Below are 20,699 nucleotides of genomic sequence, written 5' to 3' on the forward strand. Positions count from 1 at the left end.
TTGCAAAATCAATCCCTAGTACAAAAACATACTTTTTCCGCCTTTAAAATCAATAAAAATCGACACTTTAAACCTTTATTAAAATCTGAAAATATAATTGATTATCATAATTAAAATCATCACCTAATTATGCTAATCAATTGACTCATTAGGTTTAGGTTAAAACCCTAACTTGAAAATCCCAATAACACTAGTTTAATGTCATAAAAATTCATGCTTTATGAAATAAACAAATCTGAAAATTCATTCTTTAATAATTAAAACAAACCTAATGAATCACAACACACAAATCCTCAAACCACGATATTCATAACTGGTTCCCAGCATTTTAATTACTCAAAACAATATTAATATAATAATTTAAAATACGGAATTTAAATAGAATAGGTAAGGAAGAAGAGAATTATACCAATCCGGCCTATAGCACGGAACAATCACGAATTAGGGTGATTGGGCGAAAAGAGATTGGAAAACGAACACGAACAATCGACACACACACACGCACAATCGACGTGCGTGCGCGCGGGCGAGGGGCAGGCTCAGCAGCGCGCTGGGGCGCGCGGGACGGATGGGCGAGGGCGCGAGCGCTGGGCGCTGTGCGCGAGAGGGAGAGAGAGAGAGAGAGAGAGCAGGGGTGTGCGGTGCACACGAGCAACAACAACACAGCAGCACAGCACCAGCAGCTATGCGTGCTGGCTGGGCGGGCTGCGAGAGAAAGAGCGAGAGACAAGGGGTGTGGGCTCTGGGCGCGCGCGAAGATTGAGCGAGGGCGAGAGCGAGTGCTGGGGCGTGAGGCCGAGCAGCACGAGGCACAGCCGCACGAGCACGGGCTGCATGCGTGCGGGCGTGCGGACGAGAGGAAAAGAGAGGAGAGGAGTGTTGGGCAAGAAATAAAAAAGGGGCTTTATGAAATTTTAGGGGTTTATTTAATGATGGGGAGTCCTATTTATAGGCTCCATAATCCCTTGATGGGCTAGGCTTAGGAATTTTAAGTTGGACTTAGGAATTAAATGAATTGGGCTAGCTTAGGACTTGAATTAAATACTTTTGATTGGGCTCGTTTAATAAAACGAATTGGACTTTTTATTTAAAACCCGAAGCTTTAAAAATCATTTGCAACTCATTTAATTTCCCAACTCAAGAATTAAATTCGTTTCGTAATTAATTAAAATAATAAATATTCTAATTAATTAAATACATTAAATACATTTAAATATTATTTAAATGCTAATAAATCGTAAAATGCTTTATAAATATAATAAAATATATTTATAAATATTATAAAAATACGAGGTATTACAACGAGCCTCTTATTATTTTCATAATCTAAATTGCATGAACATAGTTAAATTTTACAAATTTGCAAAGAATTAAAGGGGTGATTAATTTTCGTAATTAATTGCAAATTGCGTTTATTTAATTATATGTACGCAGTTTTTCGGTAGTTTCTTCGTTACTCATCCAAATCGAGTGATTTTTGTGTCAATTCCGCATGTAAAAGGCATTCTAAAATTTTGACAAAAATATTCTTTTTCGGCCGAACCCAGAATTCCCAAATTCGAAGCTTAACTATGACTTTTCAGAGGTTTTAGTTTTTCGAACGCAAAAGTTTGTAGATTTAAGATGTTAAATTAAGTATTTGCGATTCATGTTGATAAATCTTGAGTTTTTTATTGACCTACAGTATATGTTTAACAATTATGAATGCCTAGACTTGTTAATTATACAACCTAATTTGTAATTATGATTAATTTGTTGAAATTCGAATAATTTAGAATTGATTTGTTTTTCATAATTAATTAATAATTTAATTAGGTATCCATGATTAAAATCCACCATAAAAATTGTTAATTTATGTTAAATTTTTAATTTTTATGACCTAGATTTGAATCCATGTTAATTGGAAATTAATTGATTAATAAATTTTCGATTTTTCGCCCTAAAATTATGAAATTAATATGTTTTATTAATTTGTCATTAATTTTGAATTAAAAATTTTAAATTTTTATGAAAACGCTCATGAATGTTGCACGCACAAAGCAATGGAAGCTACGTGTTACCCTTTAGGGGTGTTGTATAGTGCGGGCACGCGACGACGAGCAAGGGAGCTCGTCGCCCATGCGGTACGAATGCAGCGAGCAACCTAGCGCATGGCGCACGCACGAGGCAAGGGAGCCTGTGCGTGTGTGCTGTGTGCTATGGGCGATGGGCGAAGGGCGATGGCGTGGCACATGAAGAGGCGCGCGCGCGAGGGCGAGAGCTGGGTCGCCCAGCGATCGCTGCTTCGCGCACCAACACGCGAGGCCTCGAGGGCTTGCTTGCGCGCGAGCGAGCGAGCAGTCCTTCCGTAGCTGCTGTGATGCATTCAGGCAAGCAGGCTGCGCGCAAGCGTGGCTTGGCTTGCTGCGTTTGCGTGTGGTTGCTGCTGCGATGTGCCATGGGCCAGCGATTGGTCATGCACTCGACGGGCTTGGGCGCAAGCCCAAGTGCTCGTCGTGTTACGATTGTCGCGTTTTAAATTTTAATTTGAGATTTTCAGTTCGAGTAATTTTAATTAATTTTAAAATTAATAATTTAAATTGTTTTCTCGGGATTTAATTTTGATTATTATAATTATTATAAATTTTAATTTATACTAATTATTTTACTAAAATTAAACCTTGAATTAATTTAAATTCGTTATATTCAACTGAAATAAATTAAATAAGTGGATTCAATTATAAATTTATATGTGTTTTAAATTTTAATTAAATTTGTATGTTTCCGGTTAGACTAGAAATACATTTTTATGTTTGAAATTAGTAAAGCATATGAATTTATTGGTTTAAGTGGGAGCAATTTTAGTCATAAACTCTTGATTAGGTCTACAAATCCTTTAAGGTTAAACAACTTGATTAAAATTAATAAGGACTGAATAATTGGTAGATTATTGGTGCCCTTAATTAATTGCTGCAAATATTTATGTGATGCATACAATGTGTTTTAACTAACCAATTATGTGGGCCATTCATGATAATGAATGGATGAATGGTATATATATTGTATATGTACTGTTTTGCAGGTTATGAAGTGACTAGTATGGCCCAAATAGGATAGAAAATATGGTCTGCGTACCATTAATTTGAATGTAATTGGTCTAAAGCACCAAATTTGTTTTTCAATTCAAATATGGTCTGCGTACCATCAAATAGTTGTAATTAGTTAAATTATAGCTTATCCTACTTGAAGAAAATGGCGCATCCCACGGTGAAATTCAAGACAGAGTTTCAAATCCATTTTCAAGACGGACTTTGAAGTTGAAGCTTCAAGATGAAGTCGGGCCATACTAGATCACATTTATCTTATGCATGCTTTAAGTTCTTTATTGCTTTTAAATATGTCTTAAATATGCATGAGATTGTGGCTTGATTATGTTGCATGATTAAGGATTTTAGTTCACTTAAAATCTAACCAACATAGTAAGAGCCTTAAGTTCCAAACTTAAAAATTGAGTTAAAAGGTGCCATGCCAAAATAACACTTACTTGGATATCCTTTACATCGATCTTAGTAATAGTTTTCCGCCATAGCGAGGTGTTACTTATCGATACTAAAGGGGTAAGGTACACAAATAATTGTGAGTACAAGTTAGTTTTGGTGAAACTCAACGATATAAGTAAGGAGTCCTTTTATGTCGTGGCAAAATCGATAGGTTTACCTAATAAGTTCTTAGACGTACCTATCAACCAAGAGTAGTTTCTAGACTATTAGAAAAAGGCTTTTGCTTACCTAAAATGTTTTAGAATTGAGTCAAAATACATAATGTGCTTAATTCTTCAATGGTTTTAGGGTCTTGGAATCATTTTATTCACACCTGCCGGAACATTAAATTCGAATAAAATGCTAATAACTTGTTTAAATTGCATGAATGCTTTAATTTTCAAGTTATTACTCATGATAAATGTTTAGACTTTGCATGCTTCAATGTATGTTTTAATTATTGTTTATAATTAAATATCTTGCACTGCAGTAAACCCTTTTAGAAAGGTAACAGTAAATTTCCTCGATTGGTAGTGAATCCAAGAACGATTCATGGAAATGAGAGAAAATGAGCAATTTAAAATGTACGTTTCTTATAGAGACTTTTATGGTTGTTTTCGTGTATCAAAAGCGAATGGCAAACCAATTGGTGCTTGTGAATTCAAAATACACTGTAGTTTTGAGATCATAAAGCATTGAGCTTAAACGCTCAGCTTTACCAATGGTTAACAACCTAACATCTTTGTCCATTTAATTCTCGAATGAGTCTAGTCCCTAGACATTCGAATAGATCGATGCTTAGAGAACTTTAGAAGCTTCTGGTAAGATCATCTAGTTGAAACAAAATATTCAACATAAATTAAAATGGTAAGAACCTTGTTGGAGTGACATTGGACATGTCTAAACAAAATATAAAAGTCAACACTAAAGAATACAATTCTTAAGACTATAAGAAAGGGTACAAAAACAAGGAACAAATGAAAGAAATTTTACGATTTCGTTTCTACCTATAAGTTTATGTTTAAAGAGAAGTGACCTAGCAATCAAACTTCCTTGGTATCATATACCGCTTGAGGTTCTTACTTCGGTAATAACTCAAACTATGGAAGCTAAGCTACACTAATGGCCTACAAGTGGGAAATGAAGCATGGCAATGCTACATTAGTTGTAGGGTCATCTAGTTTGTTTTAAGTCCTTTCAAAGGCTGGAACTTAATGGCTATTTTGTTCCACAATCAGCATACCTAAATTTCTGTTTTCAAACACAGAAAGACTCACATTCAGAAGAACAAAAACAATGTTTGTTTGTTTGTTTGAATGAAATGGTCATTTACGGGTTGAGTCAATATGCTTGATTAAAACAAACAACTCTTTAACAATAAAAACTTTACTAGGTTCAAATCAAACCTTTGATTTGAGTTCCACTAAACTTTGGCATTGTTTCTTAGACCATATAAACAAGTTAACATTCATAAGCTCTATTTTGATGGACTTTTGAAAGTTGATTGATTTCTAGATCAATTCAAGACAAGCTAGTCTTACTTGTTGAAAGTAACAAAAGATATGAACTATTGTTAGAACGCCTAGACGATAGAGTTCAAACCTAAAGAAAGGTTTTATGACTTTATTATTTCACATAGATTTGAGTGAATATAGGTTTATTTACTCAAATGTGATATAAGTTTGAATCTGTTTGACTAGTTCAAAGATTCAGAAGTATAAAATCCACTTGGCAAGAAATCATAAAGATCTAAGTTAGATCGTGTCGATGATTACTTTAAGACCAAATATGATCAATGATTGTGTGTTGTAATTTCACGATCTAGCTCCATAAGATATGGCATATCTAAGTTGGAATGATCGAAGTCAATTAGTACTTGATTCGATCAATGATGAATCATAAAGAACTTTCCTATAATTTCTAAAAACAAAATGCTCAACTACCACCAAACTAAACCAAATTCGTCAAAGCTATTGAAAAGTAATTTCAGAATATCTTTTCATAATATATATCTAGAGAGTTGCTAAACTCAGTGGGAGCTTAGTGTTTGTCATTCGACAAACTAAGGCCGAAGTATAGATATATGTTTCATTGTGATTTATTCAAATGAGACACAAGGTATTGTTTCTACCACGAATTTTTGAGAACATAATGTTTGTTTGCTCGAAATAATGTCCTTTTGGAGATTCGTTTCCAAAATGACAAGTGGGAGAAAATAGACCTCGAAAGTCTTCGAGGCGAACAACAAACATAAAACGGACATTCCGGAGGCTTTTCGAAGTGCTTCAGAAAATCCGAACTTATTCTTTAAGGACTTTAGAAGTGGCTTTAAAGAATAGACATCTCTTAGAGGACTTACAAGTGCTTCAAGGAGAATAGAATATTCAAAGGACTCTCAAAGTGCCTGTTGATATTCTATTGTTTGATGTTCTATGCCCAAGTGGGCATAGAGTTCAAGTCACTGAAACTATGAGATTCTTCTGTTAGATAGTGAAGAAACATAGAGTTCAGGTCAATGAAACTATGAGATTCTTCTATTAGATAGTAAAGAAACCTACAACTTGCAATCGAACTATTATCACGTAGATTAATGAGTTTGTGACTTGTAAGAAAGCTTTGACGAAACCCAGATTCCCTAAAATGGTTAGAGGCCATATATAGACTTAATGTTTAATTGGTTAAAGGCCATAAAAACATACTCAATGTTTTGATGACAAAATTAATTTTTTTGTTGATTTGCAAGAATGGTTTACACCAATTGGTTGCAAATTGGTTTTAAGGATAAAAACCATCAAACACAAAGCTAGATTAGTTGCTAAAGGTTACAAGAAAATTCACGGCGTGGATTGTGTTGAAACCTCATGCATAATCGTAATGCTCAAGTCTATAATTCAAGCAATGATTGGATATTGGTAAATATGGCAATTGGATGAAAAAACGTATTCCTCAATCAAATGTTGGAATAAACTATGTACATGGTATGTCATAGGATTTATGGATCCAAATAAATGCTTGAAAAGGAAAGCTAGCTTATGAAATCTAAGTACAGATTTAAGCAAGCAATTGGGAATTGGAACTATATTTTAGTGTAACTAATAAGTATTTTAGTTTCATAAAATATACATGATTCTTATGGATATATAAGAAGTTTAGTGGGAGCACATAAAAACTTAATAGGTCCTATGTGTATCACACACATATCTCTCTATTGTGAAATAAAATTCAAATGCTAATAACTTAGGTTTGAAATTATTCATCAATGACGGACCAAGGCGAAACTTAGTGCATACTGGGTATTAAGATCCATTCACAAAGATCTTATGATATTGTTTTAGATTAAATAATGACATTTACAAAATAAAACACGAAAGACTCCATTGGAGATATTCGACCCATGTGAATAAATCTAAGTAATGAATGTTTGAACTATGTATAAGCATTTACTAAGTTAAACATCAAAGGATCCAAGTGAGATTCTTAAACCTATATTATATGTCAAATAATTTAGCTGGATTCAGTATCTGCTGAAATTGAATGAGCTAAAGTTACATGAATAGAATTCAATTGAGAATAATTCTGCAAAAGAATTTATCATGTATGATATAATATGAGGATCGCCAAAAATGTACCGTATGGCTTTAGGCATAACGAACATATACCAATCTCTATTGATCTAAGTGAAGATCAACTAGATTGAGATCAAGAAAAACTTATGGTACTTGAAAATGTACATAGGAATAGTTCTTGATTCAAGGAAATAAAGATATGCTAAATATTGATGCTACACGCATAAACACTGGCAAAGGATCAAGCAAGATTCCTTTGGAGTTAACCATTGACAAGGACGAGCTAAAGAGCATCGTGTTTTGAAATGGCAACATGGATTGGAGACCGTGAGTTGTTGCGTGGGAAATTAAAAATAATAATTTCTATGTTCCAAGATATAGTTGGAAAGTCTTCCCCATATCTGTGAACTGCTTGGATAAGTAAATCCAAACAAAGCATCACTAGCAACCTAAACAGTTGAAGTAAAAGTACTTATTGCCTAAGAAGCAATAAAACAGGGTTGTTTTAAAGAGTTCTTCACTGAACTTGTGTAGATCACCTGTCTGCTGACTTGATGGTTCTTCATTACAAAATGCGTAGAACCACTATCGAAGTAAGAAAGACTAGATCACATAATAAACAAACTCAAACGATCTTATCATTCTATCTCGAAGAACATTCGATGAAAAGGATATTAAAATTGGCAAAGCATGATAACTAAACCTATGCAACAAGTGAGAAACAACACTCACGTTGTAGCACTGGAAATCAAGCACAGCTTTGAATTCCATGAACTGTTTTAAAGATGGGTTTGAGGCCCATGGTTGTAAAACATTGGGGTTGAACATTTATCATATATGAAATGTATTTTCATATTCTATTTAATCTTGGTTTAGTATTAAATGATGAGTCCCTTCAATTTGACGATATATTCAAGATAGACTGTTAGGACCAGTCCTGTGACTAAGAAATGTCTATCAAGTGAACTTGAATGTCAAAAGTTGAAAATGGTCCCTGGTCGGAGTTTTCTATAAAGATGGACGCATAGAAAACGTTAGACGACTAGAATGCAAGATGACTAGTAGTTCTGTTTCTTGAACTATGTGGACATGGCAATGTCATAATCATTTGCATAGATACTTACTTTGGGAAGACTAGTATCGGACAGACCTATGAAACTTTACTGTAAGAGATGAAAATCTGTCATAAGTAAATTTCATTAAAATTATTAGACACTAAATCCTCAATACCTGATTTATTTGGGATTACTTGTTTGAGAACTGGTTACTTTGACGTTGACCAACCGTCGCACCGTAAAAGGAGGCTATAAAGGCAACGCTCAGGTAATCACCTATCAAACGAAGTCTAATCTCAAGGTCGCAAGATTGGGATTGTCCTCCCATAAATCGGGAGGAGATGCTTAAAAGTTGTACAAGGCCACTCGGAGAGCTAGAAACTGTAAAATGCATGGCCGTGCTCGGATGAATCATAGGCTATGATTATCTGTTTATTTGATCAGTTGAACTCTGAAACCGAGAAACACCTCTGGACATAATAACGATGACAACTCTTACCTTATGTTCAAGAGCAAGCATCGAGCGACAAAGGAATTAGGTAATGCACACTTGTCCCTAAGGACAAGTGGGAGACTGAAGGAAATAATTCCCTTGGTTCAAGTATGCATATAATATTAAGTCTAATAAATGCGGTTCAGTATTAATTAACAAGTTAATAATTCAGTGAGATCAAGTGAGCTGAATGCCTAGCTAGAGGGCGCTTCAGTTCAAGTGGAATTAATAATATTAATCCACAGCTTACTCTTGACTGAACCCGTAGGGTCACACAAATAGTACGTAAACGGATCAAGTATTTAATGGCATTAAATACTCCATCTATGGATATTCGGAATCGACGGATCTTGTTTTCAGTGGGAGCTGAGATCGTCAAAGGCAAGAAATGAATACTCCGGAAACGATGATATTGCCGGAAACGGAAATATGGATCGTATCGAAAATATAAATATTATCCAAGTCGTAGATGTTGCCGGAAACGGAAACATGGTACGTATCGGAAAATATTATTGGAAATGGAAATATTGTCGGAATCGGAAATATTGCCGGAAACGAAAATATTGTCAGAATCGGAAATATTATCGGAATCGGAAAATAATTCCGGAAATGGAAATATTAAATATTTGTTCGAAACGGAAATTAATTCCGGAATCGGAAATATTAAATATTGTTCGTATCGGAAATGAATTCCGGAACCGGGAATTTAATCGGAAGCGCATCGTACGAATTAGCATCGGACGAGGCTTGCTAGACGAAGGCCCCGCACGAAGCCAGGCCCACGCCCAGCAAGCCGAGCGCCCAACACGAAGGCCACAAGCCTCGCCAGGCCTAGCGCAAGGCCAGGCCCAACAAGGCTGCTAGCGCGCGCGCTGAGCGTGCTCGTGGGCTGCGAGGCAGCGCTCATGCGTGTGGGCCGCAAGGCCTGCGCGGTGCGTGCTTCCCTCGTGGTCGTGCGACGCTCGTGTTCGTAACGAATCCTAATCCTATCGGAATTCGTGCATTGATTAAATCCTAATCCTAAAAGATTAAATTTATTATTTAGAGTTCTAACAAGATTCTAATGAATAAATCCATATCCTAGTAGGATTATAATTCCTTTCCATAAACTCTATAAATAGGTGCCTAGGGTCACATATTTTACATCGAGATTATTGAAGTATTCAAGGTAAGATTTTAAGCAAAAATCAGCCAAACACTTGCACCCAAATAGCCGAAAATCTAAGAACCTTAAGGGCGATTCTAGTTGGTCAATCTTAAGGCGGATCCGGACGTGATGTGTACTATCTACGGAGGGACGACACTTGGAGTCCTAAAAACTTGTTCTTGTTTGGTTCGGGCGTAGCTAGGGAGGGCACGCTACAAAGTGTATGCATCTAAATTATGGTATATGATTATGTGTAAATAATATGTTTCCTGGCATTATGGTTTTTCCGCATGATTTATGTTTATTCATATGTATCATAACCTAACACCGAGGGCCAAGCATGCGGAGCATGGCAAGGACAAGGCCCAATCGAAGAGGGACGGTCGTGACGGAGGTAAGTCGTTTAGGCCTTTGAAATGTTATCTTTGCGAAGGTGAACATTTTGCAAGGAACTGCCCCGTCCGACAAAAGTTGGAGAAGATGAGTGCCATGGTCGGCACTACGGAGTAGGAGCCAACTGCCGAGAGAAGGCTAGGGGCGATGCAAGTGGACGAGGAGGTCCAGCTCTCCAACTTGAGGCTCCGTAATGTTGGGGTCGTGGACAGCAGGCCGCGGGACATGGTCGTGCCACGGGAGATGGAACCCACAACAACGAAGGGAGCGGGCATCAAGTCGGGTGGAAACTTGATGGTCGTACATGGAGAAGTGAACGAGGAACCGTGTCGGGTGCTCGTTGATACAGGGGCAACCCACAATTTTCTTGCGCGGGGAGCAGCCAAGAAGTTAGGGGTGAAGTTCACTCGGGTCTGCGGCGAGATGAAGGCCGTGAATTCAAAGGCAACGCCAGTGTATGGCAAGGCATGGGATGTCCCAATCTGCTTGGGGAAGTGGAGGGGGAAGGTCGACTTTATGGTGGTCGACATGGATGATGAGGACGCGGTGCTAGGCATGGAGTTCCTAGGCCTGGTCCTACCATTTTGAGTGAGTGATGGGGTGTTGACCATCACACACAAGGATCGTGAGGTGGACATTAGGCTCGCACGGGACAAGGAGGAATGTCCAAGGATTTCTTGCTTGAAGGCTCGTGCAACGGCAACCAAGGGGCGTCGAAGGAAAAGGGACGTGTGGTTCGGGTCGTGGGCACGAGAGATAGCTGATCGTGTGAGGATCCGGGGGAGGATTAAGGAAGGTAGGCATGGTGCCTATCATATGGGCGAGGTGCCCAAGGTTGGGGTCGTGCAGCGACAAAGTATTGGACGAGGTGCATGGTACGGGTCGTGTGCACGCACAACGGGACGTCTTGACGAGGGAGTCAAGAACTTAGGTGGGGGAGAATGTCACGGGTGGCCTCCCACACCATCGCATGTGGCAGCATGCAAGGCAACAAGCATCGCAAGGCAACGCGGTGCACCGCCAAGGGTGGCGGCAAGGTCGTTGGACACCATCAGGCAACGTGATGGTCCATCGGATAGTGGGTCGTTTGGGGGACCAAACGATATCCAAATGGGATGAAACTTGGGGGTCCCATTTTTGTTGGCCCAATGAAGACAATGGTCGGTTCATATTTTGGGTTTGAGGCCCAGAAGGCCCGGTTTTGCAGCAGGTATGCACGGTTGTGCACCGGAAGGTTCTAGAGTGCTCCGGATGGGTCTTGGACACTCTATCTTGGTTGTTTCTTGAAGGTTCTAGCTAGGAAGAGTGTAGAACCTTGCTGTACAGATATCTCTAGATACCTCCTTGTATAGAGGGTTCCCTTGGAGGTGGGAACATTCTAGAGAATTGTAGGGCATTCTTTGTAGGATATGTGTGGAATGTTCTAGAGTAGGAAGTCTCTAGGCACTTGGGAGCCTATAAATAGGCTTGCCCATTCATTTGTACAAATAAGCCAACACAAGTGTATTCATTCTCAAGCAATAAAAAAAACCTTTCCAAACTCTCTTGCTTACAAAGTTTCCTTACTTAGCCATTTTCGTAGCACACTTAGCCTAGCTAAAACATCGGGTAGCCTTGACTAGTGATCCGACGGGACTGTGACGCTAGTGGGCAGCGTGCATAAGGCTTGGAAATAGTCAGCACGTGACATCTCGCTCAACTTATTATTTTAAAAATTCAGACAAATTCAGACATTCTTTTTCTCTTAGAAACAATGACAAACTACTCTAATAGCACTTTGATTATTAAAGCACTAAAATTCCAACACAAACTCATTATAGACCCTACAAATTATTGTGAGGGAATGTGGATTTTATGGAATGAAAATAACGTTAAAGTTACAAATTCACACTCACTTATAGATGTGCACACTGCACACCTAACTGTCTATCATAAACAAACGAATAAATTAGTATTAATAACAAGTGCTTATTGTCCGGCTCAAGAAAATCGCAAAGACAGTTTCTCGGTGCACTAATTACCTTTTATAAAAAATGTATATCCCTTGGCTTCTTATTGGAGACTTAAATTAACTTCTCGTACCTGACAACAAAGTTGGGGGCAACCCCATCTCCCGGCAATGTAAACGATTACCATCTTTTCTCACATATTTGAATGCTATTGACATTCAATGTGTACAAAAACCATTCTCCTAGAAATCTAATTCAGATGAACTTATTTTATAACACATTGACAGGGCGCTTGCTAGCAACCAATTTTTCCTCACCTTCCCGGGCGTCTTTACATCATATAGAATCTTCTCAGTCTCTGACCATGCACGTGTTATTTTCTACTCTTCTTCACCCCCAGTTAATAAAATACCTTATTCAGATTCCAAACCTATGGACTCTGGATACCGAATCCCATTATGTAGTTAAAACCTATGGAATACCAGAAAACAAGGGTCAAGATTCTTCCGGATAAGAGAAAAACTCAAGACATAAAATCTAAATTACTACAATGGACAAGAAACAAGTACGGGAATAATAAATATAAACTCCTAGTCATTTAGAACGTATGATTGAACAAAGGGAGAAATTACTTCTTTTTGGCTAGGCAAGTTGGAAGAAATTCGGAAAAAAAGGAATCGCTAACGCATGGCGATAGAAGCACCAGATTCTTTCACTCAAGAAGCAAACACCTTAATGCCCGAAACACAATCTTCCGTCTTAAAACGAACGATCAACCAACAATTGCGGATACCCTGATACAAGCCTTTAAACAACGCTTCTCCTCTAGCGTCCAACCAAATAGAAACATTGACCTCTCTTCTCTCCCACAATTGTTTACTACACAGGAAAAAGAGGATCTCATTAAACCTTTTTCTGATGAAGAAATTAAGAATGGCTTTTTTGATATGAATCCTCTTAAATCTCTAGGCTCTGACAGATTTGGCCATAAATTATTTCAAGCATATTGGCCAATAGTCGGAACAGAAATTACAACGACCATCAAGGATTTCTTCTATCATGGGAAGATATCAAAAGCTCTTAATCACACTATCATAGCTCTAATACCAAAACCTAATAATCTTGAGAACTCGAATAACTTTAGACCAATTAGTCTTTGTAACATCATTTATAAAGCAATTTCTAAACTCTTAGTTCTAAGACTTAGACATGTCCTTCAAATCCATATTATCCTATTTCAGAATACTTACATACCCGAGCGCTCTATCCACGATAACTTACTTATTGTCCAAGAAATCCTAAACACTTTCCAAATTTGAACTCTAAAATAGGTTGGTGCGCCCTTAAATTAGATATGGAAAACGCTTATGACAAAATAGAATGAGATTTTCTCTGAGCAACTCTTTCAGCCTTTGGGTTCCCTCGATAATGGATTACGTACATGGGTTCAAGCTTATGTCGCAACAATTTCTTATTCACTCGAAATAAATGGATCTACAACTGACCACTTCTCTCCCTCTAAAGGAGTACGACAAGGAGACCTCTTGTATCCTTACCTTTTTCTCCTTTTTATGGAAGTGTTTATAATCACGTTAATCAACAAAACAACAAACCCAAAAGCAGGAGTTGGCCTTAGCCTAACATCAAGGAAAACTAAAGTAGCTCGCCTCTTATTTGCAGATGATATTATGGTTTCTATAAAGCAACTTCAACCTCTTGTAACAACCTCAAAGCTAATGTAGAGGAATTTTGTACCAAGGCGGGCCAACTAGTCCATTTTCACAAATCGAAAATTATTTTCTCCAAAAAGTTCCAAACGCTAAGGAAGACACCTTGGCATGTCTCTTTTCTATGACTAAATTCTTATCCCTGGTAAGATACTCGGGGGCTTTCTTCTCTTCGTACAAACCCACCAATTCTGATTATAATACTATCATGCAAATAAATAAGTAGCATATTAATTAATTCTCGGCATGAAAACTACCTTTCTAAAGAAGGTATGGATGTCCTGATTCAAAGTAATCTAGAAGCTCTTCCAGGTTACGTTTTTTCATCTTTCCTATTCCCTGGCAAAAATTTCTACCAATTAGACAACATACACAATTTTTTTTTCCTAGAATCACACACCACACACCAGCTCCACTCTTTTGATTTCTTGGAGTAAAATATGTCAACCCAAGTCAATAGGAGGACTTGGATTCTGTAAAACTAGGCCACTCAATAAAGCTTTCATAGCAAAATTGGGGTGGAAAATTCTCACTAATAATAATAATAACATATGGGTGTCTCTGATACGAAGTAAGTATCCGAGGAATACAAATTTCTTCTAGTGCAAACCTAAACAAAAGGACTCCAAAATGTGGCATGATATTTTAAACCAAAGAGAAATGCTAAGAAAAGAAATCTGCTGGAAACTAGGAAATGGCAAAACAATCAACTTCTGTATAGATAATTGGAATTTTTCATGAAAATCTTCTCATTCGTTGCAATCTCAATTATGAAACATTTGATATAAACCTGATAGTATCCGAATTCTTCCTCCTTGACAAAACCTGAAATATTCACAAATTTAACGATTTTCCCCCTCACATTTATCCTGAAAAATACAAGAAATTCCATCCCAATATCGAACTTGGAAGATACACAAATTTGGGATCCCACCTCACCAGTCAAGTTCTCGGTAAAATCTGCCACCCGGGTTTCCCATGATTTAATTCCTAATACCTCTAAATGGGAGTTTCATTGGATCTGGAAATTCGAACCCCCCCCCCCAGAATTTCTTCTTTATTTGGAATCTACTCCCTCCGTCCCAACATTATAGTCTTGTATTCCAAATCGGGTGTCCATAATTACAGTCTTGTTTCCTTATTTGAACATAGAATACTTCCCATATTATCCTCATTCGAGACCATAAAAAAATTGCATTGAAAACCTCCCCATGTAATATATTCCCCTTCCCCGTTTACTTTATTTCTTTTTACATGTATTATATTCTCATACAAATTAATCATCAATGTACTATATTTCAATTTCCCACACACTATATTCCACTTTTGTTAAAATCCGTGTTTTAAGTCAAACAAGACTATAATTTTTGGACGGATGGAGTATGTCACATGAGCATTCCAGTTAGAGACATTCTCCTCAAAAGAAATATTCCCCCTTTCGTTGTCTGCCCTTTGTGTGATATATACATCGAAAGCATAAACCACATCTTTATTCAATGCCCATACAACTTCCACCTTTTAGGGCATGTCCCTTACAAAAACCTGGTTCCATTTCTCCTTAACCTCCCATAATTTACATGATATCATCATGACTCTTAAAAAATTTCCACCCCAACTATGCAAATTCATATTTTCTATTTGGGCCATCTGGAAATAAAGAAATAACTTCATTTTCAACAATACCACTTTTAATCTTATAAAGATTTTAAATCGGTCTCTCTCAGTTTACAATGAGTGGGAATTTCGTACACTTCTTGAATTACACCACCTTAAGGGCACCCCTCTCACTTCACACACGCACACAGATCAACCACAACAACAATCAATCTTAGTTCATTGGCTACCTCCTATTTCTGGCGCAATTAAACTTAAATTTGACGGATCGTGCAAAAACAACTCTGCAAGTGCTGGAATCATGACCAGAGACAGTCATGGCATAGTGATCTCGACATGCACCTACAAGCTTGCTGGACCCAAGCATTTATGGAGGAAACCAGTGTCCTACGCAAGGGTATTCAAGAAGAAGTAGCAAGAAACATCTCCAAAATTCACATCGAAGGTGATAATCTCCTTATTGTCAACACTACAAAAGGAATATGGCCTACTCCATGGAAACTACAGAATATCATAACCGACATTCTGACCCTACTACAAGACTTTGAAGAGTGGGACATTAAACACATTTATAGAGAGGCAAATAGAGTTGCGGATTGGGTTGCCAATGTTGGCCACCTAGCTACTTCTTGTATGTACATAGATCATATCATTTTAATAGCCCTCGGTTAGTTTCTATTCTCCAAAGGGACTACTTAGGAGAATCCCTAGTGCAGAGGGGCACCTAAAGTAATTCTCCTTATATTTAAATAAAAATCATGGTAATGAACCCACAATATATAAGCGTGAGAATGAAATATATACCTAATATTCAAAAACCAAAATCACAAAGGCCACGTGGCACTGCCTCTTTTCATCCTTCTTTTTAACCTTTCAAACTTTTTTCCATGACCTTCTATTGCCTATTTAACGCGGATTTTTCTAGGGTCGTCAATGTGACAACCACCATAAACAATCAATGCGATCCACATATTTTATCTTTAAATTTAAATTATTTAACATATTTTAATGGATTAAATGTTTTTATTTTTAAACTTAAATGCCCAAATTTGTTATTGAAAATAGTTATTGTAATTTCTGAATTTTCTCAACTCATGATTATGGTCATTCATTAACACACAATGACATCCTGAAAACAGACCAACTAGTTGTGAATATCGGAAACCCATATCCTGGAAGATCGAATATGGAGGCACAAGGAGGTAACTCGTGGGTCAATGTTGTCTGAGGTAACCAACTCACTGTGAAAGGTAGCCCTTTTACTTTTATTGCTTATGTGTTGAATGATGGTAAGGCTATTGCTCAACTTGATAAAATAGAGATTGGTAAGATGTGTGTTGTTTGGGAAAATTCCATTGTTATGTATGTTGTGAGTGATTTACCTTCAATTGGTGTTAGCAAGTTAGCAAGCCCCATGTGTACCTTCATGATGAAGGTTTCTTCGTTATCAAGTTTTCTTCGAAGGAGGACAAGAACTGTATTCTAGCTGTTAGCCCTCACTCCTTGAATGGAAGGCCTATGATTGTTTAATCATGGAAACCTGATTTCAATTTCCACAAGGAAATACTGAGAATAGTTCCTTTATGGGTAAAGCTTCCCAATCTGCCCTTAAACTGCTGGGGCGATGACTCTCTAAGAAAAATTGGAAGTCTGTTGGGGGTTCCTGTTTGTGCTGACGAGTGCACTTCTAAGAAATTAAGGGTTTCATATGCAAGGTTGCTAGTTGAGGTTGATGTAACAAAGGAAATATCTAGTTTTGTACTGATTTAAGATCCCAATGGTACTGTTGTGAACCGGAAGGTGGTGTTTGATTGGCTGCCACCCTACTGCAATAAAGGCAAGGTAGTGCGGCATTATTCTGCTAAAATTAGCAAGGAGAACACTGTCAGGTACTAGTCTGCACCATCTAAGAATGTAAAGAAATGGGTCCCTAAACAAGCTCAAAAAACTACCACTTAGGTGATATCTCAACAGGTTGCTCCTACCTCTAAGGAAGTTGTTTCTCACAACAGAATGAAGAGGGAGGAGGGGTGGATAGATGGAGGGTGATCAATATATAGAAAGAAGAATCATAGACCACTCACTACTTCTTTGTCTACTATATATCATCAAACCTACATGCCTTGCACAAGTGAATAACTAGGAGATAAATGGAGATGGTAGGCATGTAGAAGTTTGGGGGGGAGCCTCCTGATCATGTCACATGAATATCTGTAGTGACCCCTATAAGATGGTGGAGGTGAGGGAGCTTTTGAGCAATAATAAAGTAAGTGTAGCTTCTTTAGTGGGAGATTAAAGTTAAGCATAAGAATAGTAGTAAAATAATGAAGAAATTTGGGTCATTTTGGTCCTGGGTTAACAACTATACTGACTCCCCTAGGGGGAGAATTTGCTTAGGATGGCATCACAGTGACATTAGTAATCAGATATTTAATAACACTGAATTCATGATTCATTGTTTACTGCAAGCTAAAAATGGTTAGTTCACTACTTACCTCACTGTGGTGTATGGCTTGCACACCGTGGACACACAGAGGCCAATGTGGGGTTATTTAGAGGCTCTTGATAGTTCTATGATTGAGACATGGTGTGTGATTGGTGACTTTAATGCAGTCTTATATGCAGGGGTTATAATCAATGGTAACCCTATTACTGTAGGGGAAACTAGAGATTTTGAGCATCTGCTGGACTTTACTGATCTGTTGGAGCTTAAATCTAGTGGCTCTTACTTTTCATGAAGCAACAAGGGGGAGGGTGACTGTAGAATTGAATCCAGAATTGGCAGATGTTTTGGTAATTCAAGGTGGCTTGGCTAGTACACCACTGCTTCGGTGGAACACTTGACTCCAGGGCTCTCTGATCACTCACCTCTAGTGATTAGGTGTAACATTGAGACTAGACAAGGGGGTAAACCTTTTAAAATAATATAAGAAAAAGAACATTAAAAAGAAATACTACATCTTATATAATAATTAAAATGTCATTGGCTATTGTGAGGCCTCCAAAATCCCAATGAAGCATTTCTATACACTCCCTCCAAAACCAATCAATCCAAAATTTAAATGGATTTTAATTATTAAAGAAAAAAAAACACAAATCAAAACCCACGTAATACACTACTCCTCCTCTCCACCTAATATCGTATCAGTAACCTCCCAGTAAAATAAGCTACTCTCTCCCGGCAAAATAAACTAATCCTCCTATTTTCATGGAACATGAACAACAATTACACCATAACAAATCAACCTCACGCCGCCGTTTCCCTTCATTGTTGTACCCTGTTTCTCCTCACAACTAAGGTACGTATAACTTCAATTTCATTTTCAATAGTTTAAAATTTATTTTTGTGATAATGATATTAGTACTTTTTCAATGGTTTATGATGATGACTAGGTTTCTTAACTGTTGTTCGTTGCTTCAATTCGTGCGGTGTTGTTTCTGCTCTTTGAAACTAGAGGTATATCTCTGCTCTTAGATTTCGTTTCCGAGTTTGTATTGGCCAAATTTTGTATGGAAAAGGACTAGGTCATCCTCAAAATTTCTTAATAGTTAAGTAAGAGTGATATATATCGTCCATTCCATTGTTGTTACTGATGAGTCTGATCCTCCTACTAATAAGTCTTGTTCAACATTATTCATTTATGTACTCAATTAGCTTTCTATCTAATTTTCTTTTTGTCAAACTAAAACCTAGTTCAATTTTTTTTTCATTACAAAAAATTAACTACTACGTAGTAGAAGAGCGTCATATACTTGTTGTTCTTTAAAACAAATAAATTTATGAATAAATTATAATACTTTAATTAGAAGAGCGAAGTATTGAACTTTAATTAGGGGAAAAGTGAGATAACTAATTTTTACGGTTTGTCGGAGGATCAGATTAAAAGGCTCATATTAATATAAGATCAATATCGGGATTAAATGGGTTATAGTTTGTAAACGGGTAGGATTAAAAGGGTTACAGGTTGTAAACAGTTCGGGTTGTAAAGGTAGCCCTAATTGATGGTCGTTATTTTGGCAGTTGTGTTCTCCGTTTGATAGAGAGAAGGCTTTAAAAAGGTTTCTGAAGTCCTAACCTTTTTATTATGTTCCACTGGTCTCTTTAACGTTGCTAATAAACAATAGCGATTATGGTAAAATTTGTTTCAATTTTATATAGGATTTTTTATTTGGTTCCGGTTTAGGTTTGTTAAGAAAGAGAATGCAAGATGGGTAGGAATTAATCATTAGCACCAGAAGAAATTGATTGACATTAATAGGTCCAGACTCAATTTGGTTTGTTCATCGACCTGAGCCTATATTGGGGTTTTCCCCCTATAGTCTGATGAATATTGTGGGTAGTCTGTGTGTTGTGTGTTTATGCTGCAATTTGCAGGTATGAAGGGATTCCACTTCTATGGAGGGTGTTGTGTGAGAAGTTATAGGCGGAGGTCCGTCGCAGATTTTGATGAGGATGAAGACAGATTTAGTATTCATGAGAGGATGAGAGGGAAGGAAGGGGTACGTGTGGGAGGAGATTATAAGGGAGAATAGTTTGGTGCTTATAAAGTTGGAGGAGTTGGTCACTTGGTGGTTTTTGGATAAATCTTTTGTTGTGGAATGGTATTTGGATAATATGAATAAGAGCAAGGAACATGTAATTATATTGCAATAACTTAATATTCCGACCTATAATTAATTTGTTGTATTTGTTGTACAGGTGCATGTCTTTCTAAAGTTGGACGCAGTGGACTCTTTATTGATCCAAATATTGATGAAACTGGAGATATTCATGGATGGTAAGTCTTACGTACTTCAAACAAACCATTAGAATATTATGTTACAAGTAATAATTTTTTATATTCAATTTACACAAGTATGTCGATGATGGATACGTGCAGAAGCATATAAACTAGACTCAAACATTAGCAAATGACATCATCTAGATGAAAATGATGTTTAATGACAGAAGAAACAAATTACACCAATATTCACCATTTCCTAATGTGTGCTTTTTACTACATATATCCTTTTAAGAAAATAAATTGATTACTGTCCAAAACTTTAATAATTACATTTATTATCTTTCAGGTGAAATACTTTTAAGTACTCAAGGATACTAGATATTGATTTTTCAGAGCCTCTTTGGTATGAATCATATGTTGGACACTCAAAGAGAATCGATCTATGCTCGTAATGTTTATACACGGGCACATTCTAATACTTAAAGAATAAAAAAGGATGAAAAGAGTAAGAAA

At 37.2% G+C, this 20,699-nt stretch overlaps 1 long non-coding RNA gene across 1 annotated transcript; it reads left to right on the top strand.

Moving 5' to 3' along the window:
* The first annotated feature begins 17,959 nt into the window (after positions 1 to 17,959).
* Positions 17,960 to 20,667, top strand: LOC130460687 (uncharacterized). The gene is made up of 4 exons (XR_008920671.1): positions 17,960 to 18,761; positions 18,856 to 18,919; positions 20,162 to 20,240; positions 20,533 to 20,667. It is a non-coding gene; the product is annotated as an uncharacterized lncRNA (long non-coding RNA).
* Positions 20,668 to 20,699: the final 32 nt, after the last annotated feature.

Source organism: Spinacia oleracea, chromosome 5 (assembly GCF_020520425.1).
Source record: "Spinacia oleracea cultivar Varoflay chromosome 5, BTI_SOV_V1, whole genome shotgun sequence".
Taxonomy (NCBI): Eukaryota; Viridiplantae; Streptophyta; class Magnoliopsida; order Caryophyllales; family Amaranthaceae; genus Spinacia; species Spinacia oleracea.